Genomic DNA, 22,071 nt, shown 5'->3' on the forward strand with positions numbered 1-22,071 from the left:
CCCTCGGAAAGACAACAATTCATCAACCTCCTACACGAATACAACGACATATTCGCTTGTTCCTACAACGACATGCCTGGGATCGACAGGGAGATTGCAGAGCACAGGATACCCATTAAACCCGGAGCAACACCCGTGAAACAAAAGTTGCGCCAAATGCGCCCTGAAAATCAAAGAAGAGGTAGACAAGCAATTCAAAGATGGATTCATCAAAGTGTCCGAATACTATGACTGGGTGGCCAACATTGTTCCTGTATCCAAGAAGGACCGGAGAATTCGGGTTTGCATCGACTTCAGGGATCTAAACAAAGCAAGTCCAAAAGACGACTTCCCTCTGCTACATGTTGACATCTTGGTGGACAACACCGCCGAGCATGCCCTGTTATCATTCATGGACGGGTATGCTGGGTACAACCAGATCAAAATGGCTGAGGAAGACATGCACAAAAGTGCATTCACTACACAGTGGGGTACATACTGCTACACTATCATGCCTTTTGGTCTAATCAATGCGAGAGCAACTTATCAAAGAACCGCCACCACACTCCTACATGACATGATGCACAAGGAGGTGGAAGTTTATGTCAACAACATGATCGTCAAATCAAAAGAGCGGGACGGCCACATCAACGCCCTTCGGAAGTTCTTCGCTCGCCTCCAGAAATACAACATGACACTAAATCCTCAGAAGTGAGCATTCGGGGTCACCTCCGGAAAACTCCTAGGACACGTCGTCAGCAAAAGAGGCATCGAGATTGATCCTACCAAAATCAAGGCTCTTCAACAAATGCCTCGGCCTAAGAACGTGAAGGAGATTCGAGGATTTCTCGGTCAAGTCCAATATATCAGCCGCTTCATAGCTAAACTCACTATGATTTGTGAACCAATCTTCAAGAAGCTTCGCACCTCCGATCACTCTAATTGGGATATCGATTATCAAAAGGCGTTCGACAGGATAAAGGAAATCCTATCCAAATCTCCTTTCCTCATGCCACCTCAACAAGGAATTCCCTTATCCATATACCTGACTGTCACCGACAACGCCATGGGAGCAATGCTAGGACAAACAGTCGACGACGAAGAACGAGCCATCTACTACATCGGCAAAAAGTTCATCGAATATGAGACAAGGTACACCCAACTGGAAAAGACATGCCTTGCCAAGGTCTGGTCAACAAAGAAGCTGCGACATTACATGCTCAGCTACACGGTTCACATCTAGTCCAAGATGGACCCGGTCAAATACATCTTTGAAAAACCCGTGCTAAACAGAAGGCTGTCTAGATGGACACTCCTGCTTTCTGAATTTTATTTCAATTTCGTACCCCTCAAGGTTATCAAGGGAAGGGCAGTCGCCGATTTCCTAGCAGAAAATCCTGTCAACGAGGATCCAACGACCGATACATGGTCACTTCCTGACGAAGACATCCTTTGTGCCGACACCGATGCATGGAACCTATAATTCGACAGTGCATCGAATCTGAGAGGCTTCGGGGGTAGGAATCCTACTAATATCACCAGAGGGAGAACATGTTCCACTCTCGGTTAAGCTGGATTTCGCCGTCACCAACAATGCCGCCGAATATAAAGCGTGCCTCATCGGCCTACAAGCAGCCATGACACTTGGCATCAAGAGACTGAGGGTCCACGGCGATTCCTCACTCATCATCAATCATGTGTCCGGATCATGGAAAATCCGAAGCGACAGCTTAGCACCCTACCAAGCAAAAAATAATCAGGAGGCCGAATTCTTCGACCAAGTCGACTACTTCTACCTGCCACGGGAGAAAAATCAATTTGCTGATGCTTGGCAAAACTTGCCACGCTCGTCAACATACCTCACGACATGACATCGATGCCCCTGTGTGTCGAGAGAAGAAGTGAGCCAGCTCACATCTGCGCCATCAACAACGATGAGGAAAACCATGTCGAACCTTGGTATCAAGCAATCCTCAACTACAAACCAAAACCGAATTCCCTCCCAACTCTGATACAAGAGGACAAACAGCCATCCGTTTACTCGCATCATAATTCGTGGTAAACCAAGAACAACTATACAAAAGAACACCCCAAGGGATCCTCCTCCTTTGCATTGACCACCACAAAGACAAAAAAGTCATGGGAGATGTCCATGATGGAGAATGTGGCCCTCACATGAGCGCAATGATGTTGACGCGAAAAATCATGTGGTTAGGCTACTACTGGACCACCATGGAAGTCGATTGTAGAAACTACGTCAAACATTGCCACAATTGCCAAATCTTTGCCAACATACAATACATACCACCATCCCTTTTATACACCATGACATCACCCTGGCCGTTCTCGACCTGGAGCATCGACATCATCGGGAAGGTCAACCCCGTAGGCACCAAAGGGCATTGCTTTGTCCTCGTCGCAATCGACTACGTTACCAAATGGGTGGAAGCGCAATATTATGCAGTCTTGACCGCCAAACAAGTGTCCAAGTTCATCCAGGAGAACATCATCTGCAGATATGGGGTACCCCATGAAATCATCAGTGACCAAGGCTCTCACTTCCGGGCAGAAACACAAGCCTTGCTGGACAAATACAAAATCAAGTGGCATCGATCATCCCCCTACCGTCCCCAAACCAACGGAGCGGTAGAGGCAGCAAAAAAAAAATCTTGTTACCATCATCAAGAAGATGTAAGATAATGATGTGACAATTATTTGAGCATATTTAGTCCCCGAATTAGCCTCGTTCCTATGCTTCTTAGTGCATATTTGGGTCATTTACTATCTTTAGTCCTTTGTTTTGCATATTCTTAGAGGTTTTGTTTCCTTGGTAGGAGAGGAGTGCAAACCTTGCAATTTCATGGCAAAATAGATTTAAATTGATCGAATTTAATGACCAAGCATCAAAGAGAAGACAAGACTAGAAGGCCTTTGTACATATTATAGTAGATGGGCAATGATGAAGAAATCCTTGCATCCCCGACTAAATCCAGAAGGATTATTGGAAGAAGAGAGGAATAAAAGAAGAAAAGGAAGGCTGGGACGAGATCCGCTCGTCCAACCATAAAGACGACCGTCAAAGACTGAAAGAATCCGAGCGTCTTTACCGTAGGGACGCCCATCCAGAAGCCTCCCAGGACGCTCGTCCAAGCCAGCAGGCCGCCCGTCCAGCCACCTGGGAATCCGCTCGTCCCGACCCTTGGACGCCCGAATTGTGTTACAGACCCACACGTCCCCTCTTCTTGCTCCATAAAAGATGCGCATATTTTCGGAAGACTAGCAAAAAGAAGACCGGCATCTCTTTTGAGAGGAGCGATTCCTCAAGGACTTAATCGTCATTTAAGTCCTTAGTAAACCCTAATTTGTGTACCTAATCCCCACTATAAATACCCCATTAGCTTAATTAGATTATCATGTTCTTCTTATCAATCTCTAGTGTAGTTTATATCATTCTAATCTCTCTTTAATCTTGTTATCAACTTTTAATCAAATATTAATACAAATCTCATTTCCTTAATTTCTCTTTTGTTCATCCTTTATTTTGGGTAATTGAAGATAATTTGGGTTATTATTGGGAGATTGACAACCTTCCAATCATTCATCAAGTACTTCTATTATTCTTTGCTTTATTTTGGAATCATCATTAGGTATAACTCTCTTAATCCTTGTTTTAATTATTGTTAATCTTTCTTACTTGTTCATCATGTTTTGCTTTGTTAATATAATTGACAACCTTGTTAACATGATAAACTTGATAATGAGTGAGTAGTTTCCTTAACTAGGGTTAATGGGTAATTAGGGGAAACCAACATGGGGAATGATTCATGCTTAATTTAATATGTTTTCATAATTTATTTGCTTGCTTGTTGTGATCTCAACTTATGCACATGTTATGTTTGATGAAATGCGAGCCTATGAATGCTTGCATTTTTTACCCATCACTTACCTTTTTAATGAGACTTGTAAGACATAAACCAACTCGAGTCTCATTAGACCATGCATATAGTTAAGTAGGGAGGATTAAGTCGACTTGTTGGTGTTGTACAATCTAATCGATTCGGCTCCGGGACCCAAACCTTCCTAGGATTGTAAGATATAAACCAACTCGATCCATCACAACAATAATTGCTTGCTTATAATTTGAGAATATGTTTGTATGATCAATTCCCATGAATCCCCTATGACCCCATGACACCCTAGTGCCTTTAATCAATTGTTTACATCTCATTTTAATGATCTTGCTTGTTTACTTTTATTGCTATTTAGTTTAGTGATCTTCTTATCTCAACCCGAATTGTGACACCCCTAGACACCGCTACTTGCAATCGAAAATCCTACATCAATACGCGTCCCTTGGGATCCGACCTTTACTTGCCTCTTTACTAATATTAGAGTTGTTTGTGAAGTTATAAATATTGTTTTGGTCTAGGTGCCCCTAACGACAAGTAACCGAAATATAAGCTCCAACTGAGTCCGACCAATAATGGCGTCGTTGCCGGGGACGGTGTTAACTTGATTTGATTTTCTTAGATTGTTATTAGTTGTGTCTTTCTTTGCCTTGGAGAAGTAAAACTCCTCAAGGTTTATTCTATTTGTTTTCAAGTTGTTTGATATTTTGCATGTCTAGAAGATCACAAGGTAACTTGTTACCCATTGATCACGAAATTGAAAAGACTTTGACAACCAATAGAAGACTTGTTAGAGGTACTTTGAGAGGTATTGGTGAGGTTGTAGGTATTCAACCAAATACCATTGAGTTCATCAACCCTTTTGCAAGAGAAGGTTAGGAGAACCCAACACCAAATCAATCACAAAATCAACCCACAATGCCTAAGTTTTCATCACATTCCGTACCAACCGAGGAGAACCTACCCAATGGTACTCCCCCACCACAACACTTAACCGGAAATTTCATTGCAAAATCTGCATTTATCCAATTAGTCGAAAGAAGCCAATTTGAGGGGATGCCTAGTGAAGACCCTCACTCTCACATGGAGACTTTTTGTGACTATTGTGATGCGATTTCACAAACCAGTGTAACTCAAGACCAAATTCGATGGGTCTTATTTCCTTTTTCTCTAATTGGCACCGCAAAACAATGGTTGAAAAGCCTTGATAAAGCTACTCTTGGAATTGACTCTTGGAAGAAGTTGGCTCTAGCTTTCTACAAAAAATTCTACCTCCGGAAAAGACTAACATGCTAAGAGCTCAAATTACGGGTTTTAAGCAAAGGGATGAATAATCTTTGTATGAAGCTTGGGAGCGATTCAAAGTAATTTGTCGCTCATGTCCTCATCATGGACTTAGCGAGTGGTTCTTGGTACAAAAATTTTGGAATGGCCTTTATGAAGACTCTAGAAACATTCTCAACCTGGGATCAAATGCTATGTTCACCGAAGTTGACGATAATCAAACTTGGAACAAGATTGAGGAAATGGCGGTCCATAATACACAATATAGTAGACCTCGCAAGGCTACTAGAGGAGAAAAGCATGAAGTGGACTCTATTACTCAATTAGGTGCTCAACTTAGTGCTCATTTTGATACCATTAACTTAAAGTTTGAGAAGGCCATGGCTAAACTTGAAGAAGCCTCAAAATCACCAATGCATCATGTTAATGCCATGGTAGCATCTTCATCAATCCCAAGGGGGATATGTGAGAATTGTGGAACTTTGGGACATGACCAAAGTGAATGTAGGGGAACAAATAAACAAGTGAATGCTTTTCAAGCATACAAGAGTGGTACCCCTTATTCCAACTATTACAATGAAAACACCAAATTCCACCCAAATCTCTCATACAAAAGCCAAAATGTTCAAAACCCTCAACAAACATACACCCCATCTCCCATGAGAAACCAAAATCAAAGACCCTTTTACAACCAAAACCAATTTTACCAAAATCAAACTCCATACAATCAACAAAATGACCAAGGTTTTGATGTTCAAAAAGCGGTCCTCCAAATGCAAAAGAATCAACAAGAATTTTTTACTCAATTGCAAAAAGATAGCCAAGCAAAGGACATCACCATCAACAACATCCTAGCACACACAAAAATGTTGGAAACTCAAATGACCCAACTAGCAACTTCAAACTCTCACAGACAAAAGGGGCAATTACCACCTCAAGGTAATCCCCAAAGACATGAAACGGTTAGTGCCATCCACTTGAGGAGTGGTACGAGGTATGAAGGGCCAAAGAAGTAAGTTGAGGATGAAGTTGTGGAAGCTAGTGACAAAGAAGAAGTTGTGCAAAGCTCTAAGGAAGATGAACCAACAAAAGAAGAAGTTTCAAAGAAAAGTGAAGAAAAGGCCAAGGAGAAGGAGCCCATTGTGATTAGACTTCCATTCCCAAGTCGTCAAGCTAAGCCTAAGTTTGATGACCAACTTGGAAAATTCATGGAGATTTTTAAGAATTTGGAAGTCTCGATTCCTTTCACGGAATTGATCAATCACGTACCGACCTATGCAAAGTACATGAAGGACATCCTTACGAAAAAGAAGTCGATCCGGAAGCTTGAGACTATCGCCTTCACTAAGGTGAGTAGTGCAATCCTTCAAGGGAGTTCACCTCCGAAACTTAAAGACCCGGGAAGCTTCTCAATACCGTGTACTATTGGCGACACCACGATTAACAAAGCTTTGTGTGATCTAGGAGCAAGCGTGAGTGTTATGCCGTATTCAGTTAGTAGAAGGCTAGGGATGGGAGAGCTTAAATGTACCAACATCACACTCCAAATGGCCGATAGATCGACAAAGACGCCGTTAGGGATATGGGAAGATGTTCCCGTAAGAATCGGCAAATTCTTCATCCCGGTGGACTTTGTCATTGTTGACATGGAAGAAGACTCTAATATTCCGATCATCCTAGGTAGACCTTTCTTGGACACCGCGGGTGCGGTGATAGATGTGAAGCTTGGAGAGCTTACTCTAGAAGTGGGAGATGAGACCATCACTTTAAATCTTGACAAGACCATGAGAGCTCCCCGTTTGCATGAACCATGCTTTATGGTTGATCACTATAGCCGGAAGGAGGATAGGAAGAAGTCGGAATTCCAATGGAAAAATAAAGTTGATGATGCTCCATCAAAAGAGCAAGGAAATAGCCATAATGAGAGCTTGAAAAGCTCACCCATGACAAGTGAAGAGGATGGCCTCATTGGCCAAAACAAGAAGGAAGGAGAGTTGTCTCTATCAACTCAAGAAATTTTTAATGATCAAGTAGACGAAGTTTGCGGTCTTTGGGATGATGAGTTCGAAGGGATATTCAATCTTTATATTGGTAATGCTCTGAACCAAGATCACCATGGAGAACAACAAGTGCAAAAATCTATTGAGGACCTTTATCATGACAATGAACAAGCTTTCGACTAGTTCTTCAAGGTGTTGAGTAACATCAACAATACCTTGAACATGCCCCCTCTTCATCTCACATTGGATGAGAGTTTGGTGGAGTCCTCCCTAAACCACCATTTTTAAATATTCTAACTCCCTAACTTGCATTTCAATTATTACATTGCATTTTTGTCACTTTTGGATTTATATTTTTGTGCCTTGATCAAGACATTCATCATTTTGAGAGAAGTAAGGGAGGGACTTATGATTTCATTAATTTGTAGTGCTTTGACTTAGTGTGAGGATAACAATTGCCTGGGCTATTCATGCCTTTGTAGTGCCCCTACAATGAAGAACACAAGAATTGAAGATTAAAAATGATACGGGTTATGCAGTACCCACGGATGGACCTGAATCCGTGCGGACAAGGAGGAATCCGAGCGGCCAAAAGGAGAATCCGCTCGTCCTGAAGAACCCGAGCGTCCAAGGTCACCTGACGCTCTTCTGGCAGAGCTGTAAAATTCAAAAAACTGGTCTGACAAAGAATCCGAGCATCCCAATTAAGAATCCGCTCGTCTGATTCTGGACGCTCGTCTTACAGAAAATACACTCGTCTTTCTGCTGTTGAATTTTAAGGTTTCTCCCTGTAACAGAAACCGAGCGTCCGTCCACGAAGATGCTCGTCTCAAATTGAAAAATCCGTTCGTCTTTACTGAAAGACGCTCGTCCTGTGGCGTCTTTTCCTGAGGCAAAACACGAAGAATCTTAGCGTCCCGACCCTTGGTCCGCTCGTCCCCTGCTGCTATTTCGAAAATAACAGGTCTTTTTGACCCCCTTCCCTCATTCATTTTCATTTCTTCTACATTCAAACACTACCCACTACCCAAAAACCCTTATCCTCTACATCAACAAAGCAAAATTTTCTCAACCACATTTAACAAAATCAAATCCAAACTTCCTCACAACAAAAATTAGTCACTCCTTTTGCAACAACAATTGATTCAAACACCAAAATCATCAACTTTTGAGTCGATTTTTAAGATACAAAGCAACATTCTTTCATCTTAAATCGATTTAGGCATAACTAAAAATTGGAGATTTCAATCTTTCTTTGGTGTAATCAAGAATGGAAGAACTAAAAGAGGTAACAAGGCACCCCCAAAGAAGACACTTTCAAAAAGGCAACAAGCTCTTCAAGCAAAACAATTGTCAAAGGTATTGGTAGTCCATGAGGCAAGGTTGGAGGTTCAACAAGGTCCCTCTATGGAAGCTAAAACATCAACAACTCCGGTCATTGAGCAATTATCCAATTATCCGGAGGTAATTTTCACTTCCGACTCTCATAGGGATAAATTTGTTCTCTTTGCTAAAAAAACCATTATGCCTACAAAATTTATATGTGAAGATGCTTTGACAAAGTTGGGTGTTCTTGAACAAACCAAAGCTTTCTTTGAGTCTATGGGATTGGGTAAATTGTTTACCATGAAAGAATTGACATACCCCTCCATCACCTTGGAATTTTTGAGTTCCTTAAGAGTCACAAGGGTGGAGACTAGAACTCACATCGAGTTTTGTCTTGCAAATGTTGATAGACGCATCACTTATGGTAAATTGAGTAAGATTTTAGGCCTTAGCGATACTCCAAAATATACAAAGCTCCCCGACAAGTATGACCCCGCTCCTCTTTGGGAGGCAATTTCCGAAAAGAAATTTGTGCGCTTTCATGATTGTCGTGCTCTATTAGTCCACCATCCGGGCATTAGAGTGTGGCATAAGGTCATTGGGAATACTTTGATAGCAAGAAATGGCACTAATCATCTTACCAAGCTCGATTTTGTTCTTCTTGAGTCGGCCTTGAACATAGGAAGGGAATTACTAAGCCATATAATGCTCTAAGACTTTTGGTTGAACGATGGCTTAATGTCGATTGTTGTAAAGAGGGCACCGCTTTCATTGTAAATGGAGGACTAGTTACCCATTTGGTCAAGCACTTTAACCCAAATTTCAAAAAAGACAACACTTATGTGGCGGTTAAAGGAGGCTATCTCATTGATATGGACACCTTGATTCACAAGTTTAAGTGGGTCAAGCATGATTCTCTTGACACCAAATATGGGTGGTTAACCAATGAATCTAGATCCTTCACCTTGCCTTCAAAGATTTGACGATTGAGTGTTCACCGACCGAACTACCTTCTTCCACTCTCCGAGGAGACCGAGTATATTATTCAACAACAAAGAGGTGAGATTGACGAGCCCTTCTCCTCCATTATCACACCACCCTACCCATTTGAGTATCACGAGTTCAAACCCAAGGATGTCGAGGTAGGAAATGATTACTTGACACTACTCATGAGGGAAATGCGCAAGCAAGCTTACAATGATAGAGTGGATGCCTACAAGGCCCAATATCCGCCCCTCTTACATCTAGCTAGGCAAGGACTTCTTGATCCATCATGTCCTTTGTCTAATTGGGCGGATATGGACGTATTCTTTCCTAGCATTCCTAGTGGTAGTCGACCGGGTGGAGAGGATATGGTTGTTGAAGAGGGTGGTGTTCAAGAAGAAGAGGTTCAACAAGAGGTTCAACAAGAAGAAGCTCAAGAAGAGGAAGAGGAAAGTGAGAAAGAGCAATGAAGTGAAAGTGAGAGTGGAGATGATTTCACATCTATGGAAGTTGATGATACCTCAAGAGAGGAGGATGATGATGATGGTGATACAATGGGTGAAGATTAGCAAACTTTGGAGGCTCCTGTATCCTTACACCTCCATTATGGTTTGTCTACTTCCCTTGTTTTTATTTTATCTTGATCATTTGTTTTGAGGAGTCCTAGCAACATGGAGGACTAACACCTTGGCTTCATTAAGGTGTTCATTTTTACTGTTCCCACTTGTAAAATCCAAAATGACAATTTGTAGTTTCATGCATTGCATTCCATGTGCATGAACTACCCCGAAATTCAAGACATTAGAAATAATGTCTATTTTGGTTTGGGGAAGTCCATGCATATGCAGTGGGAGCTAATTTAAATTATGCTCTCCGCCATAACAAAAACACATGCATCATGTAGTGTAGCTTAGTGTAATTTGCATTTAGTTTAAAAATCATGCATATACATGCATAATTTCCTATCGTATTGGTCATTGAGGACAATGCCCAAACTAGTGTGGGGATGGCAAATTCTAACTTGACTTTTATTCAAAATCCAAAAAAAAAAAAAAAATTCGAAAAATCAAAAAAATTTGAAAAATTGAAAAAATCAAAAACATGTTCATTCCTTTTTAGTTTAGTCTTGTATATATTGTGTTTGTTCATCCTTGTTCACATTGATTGACTATGCCACATCCGAGACATTAGGATATTGAAGACCGCATGGTATGATCATTCCAATCTCCTTTTTCCTCTTTATGTTAATGACTATGTGGCTTTATTTTGATTGATGCGGTAAAAACAATGTGAATTTAGGTTTGCATTTAGTTTATTTGGTATACTAGTTGGTAGAAGCATATGAATTAGGATGTATATATGTTAGTTGCATCATGGCACATAGTTTGCATGTTAGAAAAATTTTGTGAAACCGTCTACTTGGGAAGCTTTACAAGTGTATATAGGCCCTAGTAGATGCTTTTTCTTCTTAAGACTTTGCTTGTTAGAATACTTGTAAAACACCCTAGGATGTGTCATGCTAGTATCCTTTGACCAATGGATTAAGGCCTAGTTAAGAGTACCTTGTGGTGTGATAACTCCTTGGCTACTGTTTATTCCAAGATGACCCTTGAAACCATGCTACCATCATTCATCCATGTTCTACCATATATTTTGTCATCAAAGGGAATGGGCACAAAAATTGTTCAAAAATTTGAGTTCAAGAAATGAAAAGAAAAGAAAAGAAAAAGTTTGCAAATGCATCAAAAGAAAAGAGGAGTAACAAAAATGAAAACTCCTATGCTTCAAATTTAAGGCACCCTCACTACATATGGGGTGACTTTGAAAATGTTCAAAAGAAAAATGCAAAAAGTTGAAAAGTTGTCAAGTGTTGAAAAATGCTAAAAATTAAAAAGAAATGGCAAAAAGAAAGTGTTCTCAAATGTTATATGCCACAAGAAATTGGGGGGAAAAATAACAACAAAAGCAAACTCCCAAAATGAAACTCAAATAATATCGATCCCTTTATCCATCGTATCCATTTATGTGCATGGTAGAGAGGGGATGACCCTTCTTCTTGTCTAGGCAAGAAGGGGAATTCCGCGATCCTCCACTGTTTCTAACACCATAAGGAGTCTATTCTTGACAAAAGCATTTAACGATTGAGGACAAAGGTACCCTAGCTTGACACAACTTGGAGGTGATTTATTGGTATCCTTCTAGGCTTAGTAGTTTGAAGAAATTGCATCTATGAAGGAGTGTGTACCCTTGAATTGCTTCCCCTTTAGATAATTTCCGCCACTTAGATGAGGAAAGTGGCTATTCTTTTGTAGATGCATCCATTACTTGATTTTGTGTGCTTTAATGCTTGGATGTGTCGCCATTTTGGCAAGACACACCTTGCCTTGCAAGAAGGCATCCTACCTCATGGTTGTCTTGTTGTGAGTTGAAGGGGCGGAGTGAGACCCGCTAATTGTCTCATATCGGCTATATTAGTAGGATAATTTAAATAAGGGTCCTAGTTTTTGTCACCTCTTTACTCGGGACGAGCAAATGTTCGGTTTGGGGATATTTGATGTGACCATTATTTGAGCATATTGAGTCCCCGAATTAGCCTCGTTCCTATGGTTTTTAGTGCATATTTGTGTCATTTACTATCTTTAGTTCTTTGTTTTGCATATTCTTTGAGGTTTTGTTTCTTTGGTAGGAGAGGAGTGCAAACCTTGCATTTTCATGGCAAAATAGAGCTAAATTGATTGAATTTAATGACCAAGCATCAAAGAGAAGACAAGACTAGAAGGCCTTTGTACATATTATAGTAGATGTGAAATGATGAAGAAATCCTTGCATCCCCGACTAAATCCCGGAGGATTATTGGAAGAAGAGAGGAAGAAAAGAAGAAAAGGAAGGCTGGGATGAGATCCGCTCGTCCAACCATAAAGACGCTCGTCCAAGACTGAAAGAATCTGAGCGTCTTTACCATAGGGATGCCCGTCCAGAAGCCTCCCAGGACGCTCGTCCAAGCCAACAGGCCGCCCGTCCTAAACCCTAAACCCTAACCATTTGGGTCATTTATTGTCTTTAGTCCTTTGTTTTGCATATTCTTTGAGGTTTTGTGTCCTTGGTAGGAAAGGAGTGCAAACCTTGCATTTTCATGGCAAAATGAGGCTAAATTGATTGAATTCAATGACCAAGCATCAAGGAGAGACAAGATTAGAAGGCCTTTGTACATACTATGGTAGATGGGCAATGATGAGAAAAGATCCTTGCATCCCCGAGGAAATCCTCAAGGATTTTATGAAGAAAAAGGAAGAAAAGAAGAAGGAACGAAGCTGTAAGACAATCCGATCGGCTTGTCTACAAGACGCCAGTCCAGGAGGTGCAATCCGAGCATCTTCCTGCACAACACGCCCGTCCAAAACCCCGCCAATCCGTGCATCTTCCCCAGCTGGACGCCCGTCCAGAAACACCCAAATCCGCCCGTTCCGTGCCTAAGACGCCCGGATTCCCTTACAGCTATTTCGTCTTATACAAACTTCAAAGAAGGATGCGCATCTTTTTCTAAGACCGGCGGAAAAGAGACCGGAGTCTCCCTTGAGACCGGCGATTCCTCAAGGACTTAATCGTCATTTAAGCCCTTAGTAAACCCTAATTTATGTAACTAATCCCCACTATAAATACCCCATTAGTCTAATTAGAAGAGCATGTTCTTCGTAGCAATCTTTAGTGTAGTTAATATCAATCAAATCTCTCTTTAATCTTGTAATCAACATTTAATCAAGTTTTAATACAAGTTTTATTTCCTTAATCTCTCTCTTGTTCATCCTTTATTTTGGGTAATTGAAGATTATTTGGGTTATTATTGGGAGATTGACAACCTTCCAATCAAGCATCAAGTACTTCTATTATTCTTTGCTTTATTATTGCAATCATTAGTAGGTATAATTCTCTTAATCCCTTTTTAATTATTGTTAATTATCATTATTTATTCATCATGTTTTACTTTGTTGGTATGATTGACAACCTTGCTAGCATGTTCAACATGATATTGAGCGAGTAGTTTCCTTAGCTAGGGTTAATGGGTAATTAGGGGAAACCAACATGGGGAATAATTCATGCTTATCTAATATGTTTTCATAGTTTATTTGCTTGCTTGCTGTGATCTCAACTTATGCGCATGTTATGTTTGATGAAATGTGAGCCTATGAATCCTTGCATTTTTTACCCATCACCTATCTTTTCAATGAGACTTGTAAGACATAAACCTGTTGGGAAATGTGTCCTCAACAATGGTGCGATCACATGATTTAAATATCATTATTAAATCTCATTTTAAAGAATACAATTGGGAAGTATTTTTACTGTCAACTGGTCAACATATATCGGTAATGATTGGTTGACTAGAGTTTGACATTACTGTCGTACGACGGTGGTGATCAGTTGACCCCCTAGGTCATACCTATAGGGCGACACTCTTAATTGATTATTTAATTAATCGTATAATGTTACGAGTTAATTAAAATACTTGAAAATTGACGGACAATTTTGGAAGTAAAATTTACGTATCGCATTAAAATGTGATTAAATGAGATACGGTTTGAGTAATTGAATTGTATCATTACTCGGATGAAATTATTGTTTAAGGAAACAATTAAATTTGAATGAATTATTATAAATGCGATTTATAAACGGTAAAATATTTTGGTACAAGTAATTATGAATTACTAAGTCAATTTTGTATATGACGTATTTTTACTAATACGTTGATTTTTAATACGTTAAAAATACATAACAAATTTGTGTGACATATGACATGTGACATAAGACAAAATTGACAAAAATAAAATGGATACCATATTATCCAATGTGCCGAAAATTGGAGGAGAAATAAGCTAAATATTGTGTTTGTATTATTAGTGGAAAACACAATAATTATATGCTTTAGTAGCCATGCAACCCTAGTTTGCATTGTGAAGGCAAACTAGGGCATGCATTGGCTCTTTTATTTCCTCCACTCCCACCGGTTTTGGGAAGAAAAATGTTGGAGATTTTTCTTATTATTTTGCCTAATATTCACTATGTATGAAGTAGTGTTTATTCATTCATTTTTACTCATCCAAAATAAGATTTCTAGAGAAACAAAAATCTCTCTTCTTCTTCTCTCCCATAGCCGAAAATATTAAGAAGTTTATAATATTTTTGGGTCATTTTTCTTATAAAATTAATATCATCTAGTATACATTATATTAATTTTATTAAGAGTAAGCTTTGGGTATAATTCCTTGGGAGAGATCCTACACTTGGATCTTTGTTCATCCATAAGGAAAGCTCAAGAACAAAAGAAAAGGAGATTTCTTTTGTGCCCATTAAACCGAAATACCCATTGTAAGAATATGATTTCTCCTCTATTTTATTATTCGTTTGCATGCATAAAATCCGTATTTAATTTTATGACAAATTAATTTTAACATATATGAGTATGTTAGCATGTATATAGATCTTCATTTCCTTCAATCGGTATCAAGAGCCACGGTTGTTTGCATGCAAATCGGTTAAAAGTTTTTCCGAGTTATAAGAATAACATATAAAACTTGTAAAATTTGTGTTATTATGAGATATCACGAAATTAATCCATGCATGTTAATATTTCTGGTCCTAAAATGTTTTTGGATATTTTGGTTAATTTTTCGGATTTTTATTGTTCATATTATAAATAATGGCATTTAAATATGATTTTATGAGTAAAAATGTCATTTTTGGTCTAAAATTAGCTATACTTCGAATTTTCAATTGATTTTTGGATATGTTGTCACATATATTATTTTGAGATAACCTGTAAATTTTAATAATTTTTGGACTTGTTATGCTCGAAAAATGGATTTTTCATTATTAAATTCGGATTTAGGTGAAAAATAGGTTAATATAAGTTAAATTTCGAATCTGGTCATAGAAAATTAATATGTTGTCACATGCAATTTTACAAGATGTGTGTAAACTAATTGGCTATAAAGAAGTCTTTTTGCATGAATTATGGATTTTTGAAGAAAAATAGCATAAATAGTGACATTATTAGTGTAAAATTAATAAAAACATAATCTATGACTTAGGAAAAACGTCTAATGTTGCATTTTATTATATTTTTCAGATCTAAAATTGAAAAGTTAATGAAAATAATTTTTCCATTTTTTTATGATTATTTTAGTTAAAATCGATAAACCGCAACATTGTTTTTCCAAAAAAAATTTCGAAATTTTTAACCTAAGATTTTGAACATTATGAGTGTCATGGTATTTTTCCAGAATGTTCATGAATTTAAATTTTGAATTTTGAATTTATTTGAAATTTTGTGATTTATTTGAAGTTTATGGCTTATTTTTGTATTTTTTGGTCCATTTATGAACAATTTTATAAAATATGGGTTAATTATGGTCAAATTATTAGTGAAGACTAAATTTTGAGTCCTAAGAGGTTAGGGTAATTAACTTATGCATAAATATGAGTTTATGTATTTTTGTGATTATAAAATGTTGAAATCACGCAAATCCGTAAAAACCGAGTAATATACGATATTGGCTAATTAAAGGCGATTTAGCATAAAATTGAGCATGTTCATACATATTATAATGCTGCATTTTCTTTATGATTGCCATAATTTTAATTTATGTAATTTTTGAATTATGTAATTTTACTTAGTATGGCCTTAGATTTTAACTGGTATTTCCCGAAATGTATGGGAATATCGATTCGGTTGTAATTTTTATTGTGATCTCGTATCACCGTTTTGTAATTTAATAGATTTATTTTATTTTAGTTACAAATGTATAATAGGAAATTATGTAATTTATTATGTAATTTTATTTATCTCGGAGTTCCCAAAGACGGATTTCTTCAAGAATGGCGATACATAAAGACGGTGTTACCTCGAGATGCGTGCCACAACCGAAGTTTAAGGGACCAATGGAGTTGGTTTCCGAATATGTAATAGTTAAATAGTTTTTCTATTTTAGGAAAGGCCATACTAGGATTTATTTATTTTATGCTTGCATTTTATTTTATGTCACATGCATCGCTAAATCACCATAACTAAACATGCATTGTCATTTTATCGAGTTTATCGACCGTGTCAATTAAAATTATCGTAGTTCACCGCTTTAGTTCACTTAAAACGTGATAGATAATAAATTGACATGACCTCTCGCTAAAACAATCAATTGAGACATAGCCTTACCAAATAGTAGAAACCATGAAAACCTATTTCGCGAGGAAGTGCACTCGGCCCTACCGGGGTACAAACCTTGTTACGTAGGGGAAGTGAGTGATGAATGTTAATCCACCGAATTCATGTTGATAAGGGATGAATCGGCCCTACCGTGCCCAAGTTGATATGGATTTGGATCATGGACACATTTATTCGAAATTTGGATTGAACTCAACAAAAGTTTTTGATAAGGGATGTATCGGCCCTACCGTGCCCTTGTCGAATGTGTTTTGGGCTAAAGATAATCGTTAAATGTAATGTTATCGACCAAGAGTTCTAAAAGTAGAATCGATTAAACGTTAATCCACCGAGTTATATTGATAAAGGATGAATCGGCCCTACCGTGCCTAAGTCGATATGAATTTGGGTCTTGGAATCATTTATTATAGTTGGGTAGAGGTCACTATATAAATGTTCATATCTTGTTAATTTGCAAGTATGATTTAAAAAGACAAATGTTAATATTTTCTTTCCTCCATATTTGTAGTGCATTACAATGAATCCATCAAATGCTACCGCACCGATAACTATTGAGTCATATCACAATGTTCTTGACAACGTATGCTCCAACAATAATCTCGATACAACTAGAGAACTTCATTTTGGGATAGGTTCGGATGGAAACCTTGACTTCATCACTTCTTCTAAACCACCCACTACTACTAGACCTCGTGTGAGTCCGTCTCAGGAAGACTACCTCATACGATCTATAGGGTCTTTGTCTCTGTAAGATAAAGATGCCAAAGCTAGTGGGAGCTCTAGCAATCAGGTTCTTGCTTCAAAGGGCAAGAGATTCAAGAAGAAAGGAAAGAAAATCAAAAACTTCAAGCAAGTTAATGATGAGTGCCATTATTGCTATGGCATGGGACATTGGCTTAGGAATTGTCCCATGTATTTGCGAAATATAAGGGAAAGACTCGTTGCTCCAAAAGGTACAATTCCTAAAGAAATTTATGTTATTGATATAAATTATACTTCCACTACGACATGGGTACTAGATACCGGTTGTGGTTCTCACCTTTGTAATCATTTACAGGGTTTAAGAGATGTGGAGAGGCTTAGCAAGGGAGATGTGGATCTACGCCTTGGAAATGGAGCTCGGGTAGCGGCCGAATCCAAGGGAACTTATGTTTTAGCTTTGCCAAATGGATTTGAGTTGTATTTGCATAATTGTTTTTATGTGCCTACACTCTCTAAAAACATTATTTCAATCGCCATGCTAGACATGGACGGTTTTTGTTTTGTCATTAAGAACAATCATTGTACTATTTCTAGGAATGATTTGGTTATTGGCCAAGCTTCTTCCATTAATGGCATTTACATTTTAGAGACCTCAAATCCAACGAATGATATTTATAACATTCAATCAAAGAAACTCAAATCAAGTGACCCAAGTGAAGCGTTCATTTGGCATTGTCGATTAGGTCACATAAACGAGAATCGCATCAAAAGATTAATTTCAACTAATGTGATTACACCATTTGATTATCAATCATTTGGTACATGCGAATATTGCCTACTTGGCAAAATGACTCGTAATCCTTTTAGTGGTAAAGGGACACGAGCTAGTGAGCTATTGGGACTCATACACACCGATGTATGTGGACCAATGAGTATCACCGCTCGTGGTAATTATGACTACTTTATAACCTTCACCGACGACTTGAGTAGACATGGGTATGTCTATTTAATGAAGCATAAGAGTGAAGCGTTTGGGAAATTCAAAGAATTTCAAAACGAAGTAGAGAACCAATTGAACAAAAGGATTAAGGCACTACGATCCGATCGTGGTGGTGAATACCTTAGCCTTGAATTTGATTCACACTTGAAAGGTTGTGGTATTATATCACAACTTACTCCACCCGAAACACCACAACTCAATGGTGTTGCCGAAAGGAGGAATCGAACCCTACTTGATATGGTTCGCTCCATGATGAGTCAAACCGAGTTACCGAACTCGTTTTGGGGATTTGCGATTCAAACCGCAATTCGATCTTTGAATAATAGTCCCACTAAGTCCACCGAAAAGACTCCATATGAGATGTGGACGGGAAAAATCCCCAATATATCCTATATGAAGATTTGGGGATGTGATGCTTACGTCAAAACTAAGAACGACAACAAGCTTGCCCCAAGATCCGAAAAATGCATCTTTGTAGGTTACCCCTCGACCTCTCGAGGATAATACTTCTACAAACCTCAAGATAACAAAGTGTTTGTGTCTTGTGAGGCTGTCTTCTTAGAAAGGGAATTTATTTCTAAGAGACAGAGTGGGAGAAATTTTGAACTTGATGAAGTTCAAGAGCCACAAACCGAGGTAGAGACGCAAGAAGAAGTTCCTTCGTCGTCTAATGCGGTTGTACCTCCTCCACTAAGAGGGACGGGCCGAGTAATTCGCCATCCAGATCGATATGTGGGACTTATCGAGGAAGATGGAACACTCGATGTATTGCTTATGGAAAGTGATGAGCCCGCCACCTACAAGGCCGCAATATCTAGTCCAAATTCCTCCTTATGGCTTGAAGCCATGAAGTCCGAAATGGATTCTATGCATGAAAACCAAGTTTGGGACTTGGTAGATTTGCCTAAAGGGGCAAGACCTCTTCAATGCAAATGGATATTCAAAATCAAGAATGGCATAGAAGGACATGACGATGTCTATAAAGCTAGGCTAGTGGCAAAAGGATTTACCCAAGTCCAATGTCTCCATTATGATGAGACCTTCGCCCCCGTAGCCATGCTAAGATCCATACGGATTTTGTTAGCGATTGCCGCATTTCATGATTATGAAATATGGCAAATGGATGTCAAAACCGCTTTTCTAAATGGGCATTTAGAAGAGGAGGTGTACATGATACAACCCGAAGGTTTTGTTGATTCTAAAAATCCTAACAAAGTGTGCAAGCTTAAGAGATCCATTTATGGTCTTAAGCAAGCATCTAGAAGTTGGAATCATCGATTCGATCATGTTATAAAAGAAAATGGTTTCACTCGAAGTGTTGAGGAACCATGTTTATACATGAAATTCAGTGGGAGCAATGTTGTGTTCCTAATCTTGTATGTCGATGACATACTACTCATTGGAAATGATATTCCAATGTTGTCTTCTGTTAAGAAGTGGTTAGGTAACCACTTCCAAATGAAGGATTTAGGAGAGGCACAACGCATATTAGGTATCCAGATCCATAGAGATAGATCCAAGAGGATATTGGCACTAAGTCAAGAGTCTTATGTTGATAAGATTCTTCGACGGTTCAGCATGGACAAATCCAAAAGGGGTTTGGTACCTATGGTAACCGGGACGATATTGAGCAAGACTCAATGTCCCTCCGAACCCCATGATGTTGAACGCATGAAGTTGATCCCTTATGCTTCCCCTGTTGGATCAATCATGTATGCCATAATATGCACACGTCCTGATGTCTCGTATGCCTTGAGCATGACGAGTAGATATCAAGGAAATCCAGGTGAGAGTCACTGGATTGCTGTCAAGAACATCCTTAAGTACTTGAGAAGAACTAAGGACTCTATCCTTGTGTTTGGAGGAGACACCGAGTTGCGTGTTAATGGATACACGGACTCAAGTTTTCAAACAGATAGAGATGACTTGAAATCACAAGTTTGGTTTCGTTTTTATGCTCAATGGTGGTGCCGTAAGTGGAGAAGCTTCAAGGAAGTCAGAATCATGGATTCTACAACGGAGGCTGAGTACATCGCAAATCGATCGAAGGCTCGCTAAGGAAGTCGTTTGGATCGTGCAATTCACGGAAGGTCTAAAAGTAGTACCTACCGCCAATGATCCCATCACTCTCTATTGTGATAATAGTGGGACGATCTTCCAAGCTAAGGAGCCAAAGTCTAGTAATAGATCTAGACATGTACTTAGAAAATATCATGTAATAAGAGATTTCATTGAAAGAAAGGAAATTGCGATTTGTAAGGTTGGGACGGATGACAACATAGCCGATCCGCTCACCAAGCCTTTATCGCAGGCTAAACATGATGGACATGTTACGTCCATGGGACTTAAACGTGTGCCAAGTTTTGGTTAGATTTTGAAATGAAATAAAAGTGTTGTTTTTGTTCATGTTCATAATCACATTTGTCTTTTATCTTTAATTTATACATTGTTACATCCAAACGGGTTGTAGAGACAATTGAACCCCGTTAAAGTGAACACGGATTAACATAGTATTTGCCCATAGTCACTTGTATGAGGTGACGTCTCGAACTGACTAGAGTGTGAGGCGATTGATGGCAAGTTCAAGTGCCATAGAGTCATGTGAGATGACTAGTCGATCACATAGGCAGACTGTTAGGAACATTTTGTCGGGCCTAATGACCGCTTATAGAGTTCTGGCAAATTTATATAGCCTGGTCGTGGCGAGAGCTACTATAGTATTCAAATGAGTCGATTCTTTTGACTAAAGACTGTTCACCTAAGATGGCACAGTTTCAGATTAACTTTGATTTGTGTTACTACGACCTTCGTAAATGGGGTCAAATGGGCATATTTTGGGTTGTGATGGCTGTGGCTAGTCGAAGGGAATGAGTGCGATAGGAATTGTCCACCCCTAGTCAGGGTTATAACAATATCTCAGGGCCACTCGAGGAGTAATGAACTGGAAATGCGTGGCCACGCTCGGAAAGTATCTATGATAGATAAGTCCGGTCAATCAGTTATTCTCCAGATCGAGGAAACCACTCTCGATATGATCACTTGCAAGTACGACCTGAAAGACACCTTGCATTGAGTGGGAGATAGTAATAGGACAAGAGAATTGGTGACGCACACTTGTCGAGGACAAGTGGGAGATTGTTGGGAAATGTGTCCTCATCAATGGTGCGATCACATGATTTAAATATCATTATTAAATCTCATTTTAAAGAATACAATTGGGAAGTATTTTTACCACAATCGGTCAATATATATCGGTAATGATTGGCTGACTAGAGTTTGACATTACTGTCGTACGACGGTGGTGATCAGTTGACCCCCTAGGTCATACCTATAGGGCGACACTCTTAATTGATTATTTAATTAATCGTATAATGTTACGAGTTAATTAAAATACTTGAAAATTGACGGACAATTTTGGAAGTAAAATTTACGTATCGCATTAAAATGTGATTAAATGAGATACGGTCTGAGTACTTGAATTGTATCATTACTCGGATGAAATTATTGTTTAAGGAAACAATTAAATTTGAATGAATTATTATAAATGCGATTTATAAACGGTAAAATATTTTGGTACAAGTAATTATGAATTACTAAGTCAATTTTGTATATGACGTATTTTTACTAATACGTTGATTTTTAATACGTTAAAAATACATAAAAAATTTGTGT

At 38.7% G+C, this 22,071-nt stretch overlaps 1 non-coding gene across 1 annotated transcript; it reads right to left on the minus strand.

Annotated features, from left to right (window-relative positions):
* Window positions 1-5,176: 5,176 nt before the first annotated feature.
* Window positions 5,177-5,283, minus strand: LOC141610218 (small nucleolar RNA R71). The gene has a single exon (XR_012528113.1). It is a non-coding gene; the product is annotated as a small nucleolar RNA R71 (small nucleolar RNA).
* Between the last annotated feature and the right edge of the window lie 16,788 nt (window positions 5,284-22,071).

The sequence above is a fragment of the Silene latifolia genome, chromosome 10, assembly GCF_048544455.1.
Source record: "Silene latifolia isolate original U9 population chromosome 10, ASM4854445v1, whole genome shotgun sequence".
NCBI lineage: Eukaryota > Viridiplantae > Streptophyta > Magnoliopsida > Caryophyllales > Caryophyllaceae > Silene > Silene latifolia.